At 38.6% G+C, this 7,500-nt stretch overlaps 1 protein-coding gene across 1 annotated transcript in view; it reads left to right on the top strand.

The window, feature by feature from the left end:
* Positions 1 to 759: 759 nt before the first annotated feature.
* The window catches only part of LOC101850015 (otoferlin), a gene marked incomplete at its 3' end in the record, with an annotated part of 153,974 nt that continues 147,233 nt past the window's right edge, over positions 760 to 7,500 (top strand). Inside the window, 1 exon segment of the mRNA XM_005102054.3 lies at positions 760 to 1,102.

The raw sequence follows: 7,500 nt of genomic DNA on the forward strand, positions 1-7,500 counted from the left end.
TGTGTGTGTGTATGTGTGTGTGTGTGTGTCTGTTTATGTGCATATGTGCATATGTGTGAGTGAACGTGCGTGTTTGTGTTTGCATGTGTGTTTTTGTGTATGTACCTTGGTCTACGTGGGTGAGTGTATGTATTTTGTTTGTGCTCGCCCTTTCATTCGTTTATAACAAAATGGCTACTAGTGTCTGTGTATTTTCTATCAGAAGTGTCTTTGTATAAGTGTGAGTCTGTGTCTGTGTTTTAGTAAATGAAAGTCTACGGGTATATGAATATGTATGTGTGTATGCAAATGTGTACGTTTGTACGGGTGCGAGTATAGTGCAAGCCCACGTATGTTTAATTGCTGAATGTGAAAGAAAAAGCCAAAGAAACCAACAAACAAACGCATTCTACGTGAAATAAAAATACAATAACGTTCGAATGAAACCCAAGTAAAGAACCAAAAACCTAGAAGAAGTGGGTGCTTGGCGGGTGCTCTGGTGTGGTTTGCTTCTTTTTTCCTATCAAACATCTATCTTCCTTATATCCCGTCCTTCTATTTTATGTTTGTTACTCTCTTGTAACACCTCTAATCTTCTGGCGCCCATATGATCTTAATGCAGTTGCGAGAGCCGTAAAACCTCTACTAACTCAAACAAAAAAGCCAAGAAAACTACTCTTCTCTTCCTCTCTACAATAATCCAGCACCGCCGACCCACGAGGAGATTCTGATGTCTACACCATCCATTGATATAAACCACTTCTCTCTATTCACAATACCTCTCTCGCTGCTACTGCAAGTTGTTACGCTGCGCATCGTTGCCAAGTTGGATGGCGGGAGAGCCTGTACAGTAGTTGCTATGTCGCTGCCAGTGCGTGCGGTTTTATCAAGTGTACCTCAGTTTCAATCGATAAATTCAAAGCGCTTTCCCTTCACAGAGTGAGTGCTCTCCAACGTAGACCAAAGCGGCGAAATGGAAGGCTATTGCTATTGCCGCTGCTCTTGTGGTTGGAATGTTTACAATTTGTGAATGGATATTGTTGTGGGCATTGCGTGTTGTGTTGGAAATGGACAGGAGTGCTGCTATGTGCTAGCCCAGTGTGTGATTATTTCCTTCTTCGAGGTGAGAATTTGGCAGATCCTGTTCTCTCCGTTGGTTTAGTGGGTGTGAAAATGTGAGGGTGGTGATGTTTAGAGTGCTGTCTATGTTAAGTGCAAAGCTGTTCTGTTAAATATTAATTCTGAGTACTCAGTTTCGTTTTAAAAATAACTTGTTTGGTTTTGTTTGGGTTTTTTTGATGCATTATTTCCAAAGTAATTTGTATATGTTATCTATTTGGTTTTTACTGAGTTATCGATACTTATTCTTTTTATTCATTTTAAAATTGATTTCCTTCGCCATGTGATTGGTATAAACATGGGGGGGGGGGGAGTGGGAACAAACAATAATCTTAACATTAAAGCAAAATAAAAGGTAAACAAGCCGACGTTCTGTCCGAATGAGAATTGGACAGGGTGTAACATCATAACGTCATGAGAAATATAATAATATAATATACTTAACATATACTTAAAATGTATAAAATATTACTTAACAGCTTCAACATGAGATCTTGAAATGGAATGGCCTAAAGAAAACAGTATTAATAGTTATTGGAGTGATCATGCGTTTTTAAAAATAGATAGCATTTGTATATTGCAAATCCCCACTCAATAGCAAGCTCTATGCGCGTCACAATCTATACTATTACCCCAGCAGACCTGAGAGCATTCTGAAAGAACCTCAACTTCCTGCGAAGCATACAGTGCAAGCAGCCATTTATAGGCTCTAAAACACTAACATACTGACGAGATCTTTCACTGTCTTTTTTTCCGTATTTTCACTGACCCAACAGGAGAGGGGGGGGGGGGAGAACGTGTGATGGTGAAGAGCATCTTTGACTCTCAAATGATGACCGGAAAGTACAAAAAGAACTAATTATGTTTAGAAGAGTGGAGAGAGAAAGAGGGGTCGACTTTTTATAAGACACATATCTATTTACAAAGCCTAAACATGGATCAACTTTAGAACTTGGGACCAGGAGATAGCCAGTAAAGAAGGGGGGATTATTATTATTATTATTATTATTATTATTATTATTGTTATTATTATTATTGTTGTTATTATTATTATTATTAATTTTTCTTTTAACATTTTTATTTATTTATCAATTAATTAATTAATTAATTTTATTTTATTTCATCTTATTTCTTTTTAAAAATTTATTTATGTATTTATTTATTATTATTATTTTTTAAAATTATTTATTTATTTATTTGTTATTTATTTGTTTTTATTATATTTTTTTTTTTTTGGGGGGGAGGGGTTTCAAGACCGGTCTCAAGATTAAAGAGAAAGAGAGGTAATTGATACATGAGTGTACACGCATGTGAACTCTCAAAATGACGCCGTAGAATACAAAATAATACATAATATATTTCCAAATACTCACGGAAACTGACATTTTTGGGCCACGGATTAACTTGATAAACTCTCAACGGAAACCATTATCACGGGACGCTAATTGTAAACACATATTGTATAAACACGATCCTCTGTTGACGTGGATCTTTTTATTTATTTATATATTTATTTATATTGTTATATTTATATAATATATTAACATTTATATATTTTTATATGTATATATTTATGCATTTATGTACTTTTGTATTTTTTTGTATTTTTATTTATTTATTTATTTATGTACTTATTTATTTATTATTTTAGTTTATTTTATTTTTTTATTTATCAGTTTTTATATCTCTTTTTTCTTTTTGTAATGTGCGTGACAGGAGACAGAGGGTGGAATATAGCATTAATTCCTTGGCTTGTCCCCATCTCATTTCAGGAGAAGTATTTTTCTCCTTCCGAAATTTTTTTTAGGCAAGAATTTTTCTTCCGTGTAACGAGTTTTTTTCTGCTGCACCGTATGACCACCCGCCTTTTGGATGCGCTTCACAGGAAACTGTATAATATGGCAGAGGAAATAATCGATAAAACCTCTGTATGTTTAAAGGGAACAGGAAAAAGAAAAACATGTAAATAAATGAGAACTTCAACCTTCGTCGGAAAAGCGACGAGACATGCGTACATTTTAAAATAAAAGAGGCTGTGTAGATAAATAGTTTTTAATTTTTAATTTAAAAAAACAAAAACATTTCAGATTTTCTAAATTTTGTTTTTCCAAGTTATTCATTGCTGCTTACTACAAACAGTTTATTATTTATTATACTGGTCTCTGTGGTCTAGCAGTTACATGCTTCGCCGTCGCACGTAGGACACCTGAGTTCGATTCCAGAGTTGAGAAACGTTTCTTTTTTGTTGTATGTATGGGGTAAGGTGGGTTGAGAGGAGTGGGATTGGTATCCGAGAGAAAAAAAAGAATGTTATAAGACTTATCTGGGATTCGATTTCCGAACTTGGACGCTTTGAATAAGCCCGTTAACCAACTGCAGAGTACTCTCCGAAGCATAATGAAGTATTCATTTTGATCAAGCTGGATTACCGTTCTTCTCCATTTACGTGCAAAATAGTATTATTCCCCTCCTTCATAGAATCACTCTTAGCCCTGGTTGGTCCCGACAGGCAGGTTCGGAGGTCAACTTCTAAAGAACCAAAATTATGTCGATAGGGGCGTAACACAATCTACACAAAAAGAAACGTTTACGGCAATTCTAAGATGGAGCACCTGGCCCATTGTTCGTTTTTTGTTGTTGTTTTAGTAGAGGTTTTACGGCGCTCGCAACTGCATAAGATATGAGTGCCAAGGGGTGGATGCCAACAGAGAAGTCCTTACAGGAAATCAGACTCACTCTGCTCACCTCTCTAGATTCAACAGCACAAAGTCTGCTTCGACTATCAAGGCGCCTCAGAAATAGCAAGTCACAAGACTGTGACAAACACAAAATAAAGAAGTAAAGGAAAAATGACAATAGTAAGGATTAGGACAGAAAGAGCAGCAGCTCACTGTTGAAGTTCAGGCACAGTTATGAGCGTGACTTTGATGAATCAGCCCATTTACAATTACAATTCTACTGTGCATAAGAACATGGTTAATGCCCCCCCCCCCACTTTGGGAATTACCTAAAGACACATCAGGCAGTAGCACCTCCTCGGGGGGTTGCCCATTGTTCGATGACCAGGAGAGATGACCTTTGACCCAGTGACCCTCACAAGCAGGGTCAAGGCAGTCCTTCTCCTGAATTTCCCAAGTTGTGTCAACAGGGGCGTGAAACATTAACATTATTTTTAATCATTTTTCTGAGTAAGTGATTTACGGCGCTCGCAATTGCATAAGGTCATGAGCGCACAGGACACACCAAACAGTTCCAGTTGGTAGGACTTTTGGAATTTTGCTCAGGTGGCGGTTGAAGACTACTCTTATCGATTTTGGACCACCAATGGATCTTTGAGGTGCGCTATTTGCACATGGGACCTCCGAGATTTTTCACCCTTGTCCGAAAAGACTAGGTATAGATCTTACTTACTATAAGATCAGGGGTGTGACTGAAACAGCAGTAAGAATGAGCCAAGGAGTAGCAGTAGAAAGGCTGCAGAAAGAGACGGGAGCTGAGAGGACTGGGCAAAGGAGGTGAGAGGGTGGGGCAGAAAGTGGAGACGAAAGCAGACAACAGAACATTATTAGAGAGCAGGACAGGATTAAAAAGGAGACAATTTTAGAGAAGAAAATGCTACGTCGATATCCGGATTTGAACCCGGGACCTATTAAATGAGAGTCCAACACCTTAACCCCTAGGCCATGAAAGCTCCCTTTGAAATTAGGGGTTGGAGCATGTTCGTGTGTGTGTGTGTGTGTGTGTGTGTGTGTGTGTGTGTGTGTGTGTGTGTGAGGGGGGGGGAAGTTGAGAGGAGTGGGGGCGGTATCCGAGGAAACAAAGGAGTGTTATATTACTTATCTTGGATTCGATCTCCGAACTTCGACGCATTGAATAAACCCCTTAACCAACTGCGGAGTACTCCCCGAAGCAAAATGAAGCATATTTTGATCACGCTGAATTACCGTTCTTCTCCATTTACGTGCATAATAGTATTATTTCCATCCTTAATAATATCAGATGACAACTATTCTTTCCGTCTGGCGTTCCGTCTATTTCTAAATATTACATGCCGCATACTCTTTCTCCGCACAATGGACTTATTTCAAAGAGTCTGGCGTACTCAAACATGAACACAATTTCCTCCCCACTCTCCAGAGATTTTTGCCTCTGAGTGAAAAAACGAAAAGGATAGTGAGTGACTGTTCATGACTCGTTCGTTTTTGTTGGGTTTTTTTCGAGCACGTACATTCAACGGTCGGTGAGATCGATAGAACTGTTTTAATCACTATTTTTGTTTGTTGTTTATTATGCACAGTAGTTGACGGGCAGTATTGTGACTTTCCTGGAATGATATCCGGAGAAACAAAGTTCGATTGTTTTATTGGGTTTTTACTTTTTGTTTTGTTTGTTCTGTATTCATTCGGGTTTCTTGTTTGGTTTTGTTTTGGTGTTTTTTTCGTTGTTGTTTTTTGTTAGTTTATTTTTTGAGCTATTTTTCATTTTACAGACACGTGGAGACCGACGATTGCGGCTTAAAGGAATACAAACTTAATCTTCCTTGTACAAATGTGATAATCAAATTCACTTTCCGTTTTCATTATATACCTTATACTTTCCCTCCGTTCGGTTACCAGAGGGATTTGGGGAGAGGGGCGGAGGGAGGGGTCTAGCCTTTCTTCATCTTAATCACATACGCTAAGGCTTCTAACGTGTTTCATTGTTTAGCCCACGACATCAGATACTAATAATAATATATAAGAGATAGCATTAGCATAGCGCAAATCCACTCTCAACAGCAAGCTCTATGCGCTTCACAATCTATACTATTACCACAGCAGACATGAGAGCATTCTCAACTTCCTGGGACGGATACAGTGCGAGCAGCCATTTATAGGCGCTAAAACACTTACATACTGACAAGATGCGAAAACAGTGACCAAATATAAAATAACAAAAAAGCCCCCAAAACCACATTAAACAATAACTGCATCAGAACCAATGGAATAAACAAATACAATAGAACAAATCCAACGGAAACAAAAACAAAACAAAAATAACATTAATTTATCTCTTCCCAACGTGGGCCTACAAACAGCTACACCTCCATACAACTCACTCGATACCAAGTGTACTGCATGTGATATCACCTGATAACTTTTTAACTATTGTGTTCGTCTACAAAGATGCACGAACGTTGGGAAAAACAACGACAAAAAGAAGCAGAGCTAAAGGGATGTCATTGTCCTTTCATCCACTTTAGAGGAACACGGAATACCGACCTGAACAAAAATTGTAAGAGACTAATAATGGATTCTACAACCGTAAGAGTTTTTGAGTCGTGGTCTCATGTTGTTTTAAAAAGGAACTTAATAGTATGTTGTACCTATACTATACAGACTCGTATATTATAACTGAAGTTAGTGGCGTCGGTAGCCTGATGGTTAGGATACTGGACGGCGGTTCGAGCCTTTGCTCTGTCCAACGTTGTGTCCTTGGGAAAGGCACTTTACAAGAATTCCCACTTGGCTCGGTCTTTCGGAGTAAAAATTTACACTCGAAAGTCCCGCCTCTTTGATAACCTAATAGTGTTGTTATTGTTTGAATAGAGGTTTTACGGCGTTTGCAACTGCATAAGGTCATATGAGCGGCAAGGGTGGATGTCAACAGAGATGTCCTTACAGGGAATCAGGCTTACCCTGCTCACCTCTCTAGCTTCAACAGCACAAGGTCTTTCGACTATCAAGGAAACTCGGAAAAGCGGGTCACAAGAGTCTGACAGACATAAAAAAGGTAGAGGGAAAATGACGATAGTAACGATTAGGAAAGAAAAAGCAGCAGTCCCCTGTTGCAGTTCAGGCACAGTTATGAGCAAGACATTGATAAATCAACCCATTTACAATTACAATTCTACTAACCGTCCATAAGAACATGGTTAATGTCCCCCCTTTGGGAATGGCCTAAAGACACTTCAGTCAGAAGAACGCCCCCCGAGCCGTTGTTGTTGTTTGTTTGTTGTTGTTTTTCCCCGGGGGGGGGGGGGGGGGTAAAGTGTTCATTGTTGGGGCGTTAAATCCATACCATTTCACTTTTTAAGAAAAATTGACGTTATATATTGAAAAAGCTTTCGCAATAAATAGCAAAACATAAATCATACACATACACATCTTTCTCTAGAGTTTGTTCGGAGCACAGCATTAGTTATATCGTCTTTGACTTTCTTCAATCTCACTGAATGATAAATAAAGTCCCGTGCACCACAACTAGATTAGTTAGTCTCAAGCCGGACTGCAAAACCCGTAGCCCTGGCTCCAAGACCTTACTGGACATTGCTGAGGTCTGCCTAATGTTGGGAGTTTTGAAAGCTGCCCACTCCCTTGTTATCAAGCTTGCTGGAAAGGAATGTTTATGATAATACGTAAA

This window comes from Aplysia californica, unplaced genomic scaffold, assembly GCF_000002075.1.
Source record: "Aplysia californica isolate F4 #8 unplaced genomic scaffold, AplCal3.0 scaffold00310, whole genome shotgun sequence".
In the NCBI taxonomy this organism is placed as follows: Eukaryota; Metazoa; Mollusca; class Gastropoda; order Aplysiida; family Aplysiidae; genus Aplysia; species Aplysia californica.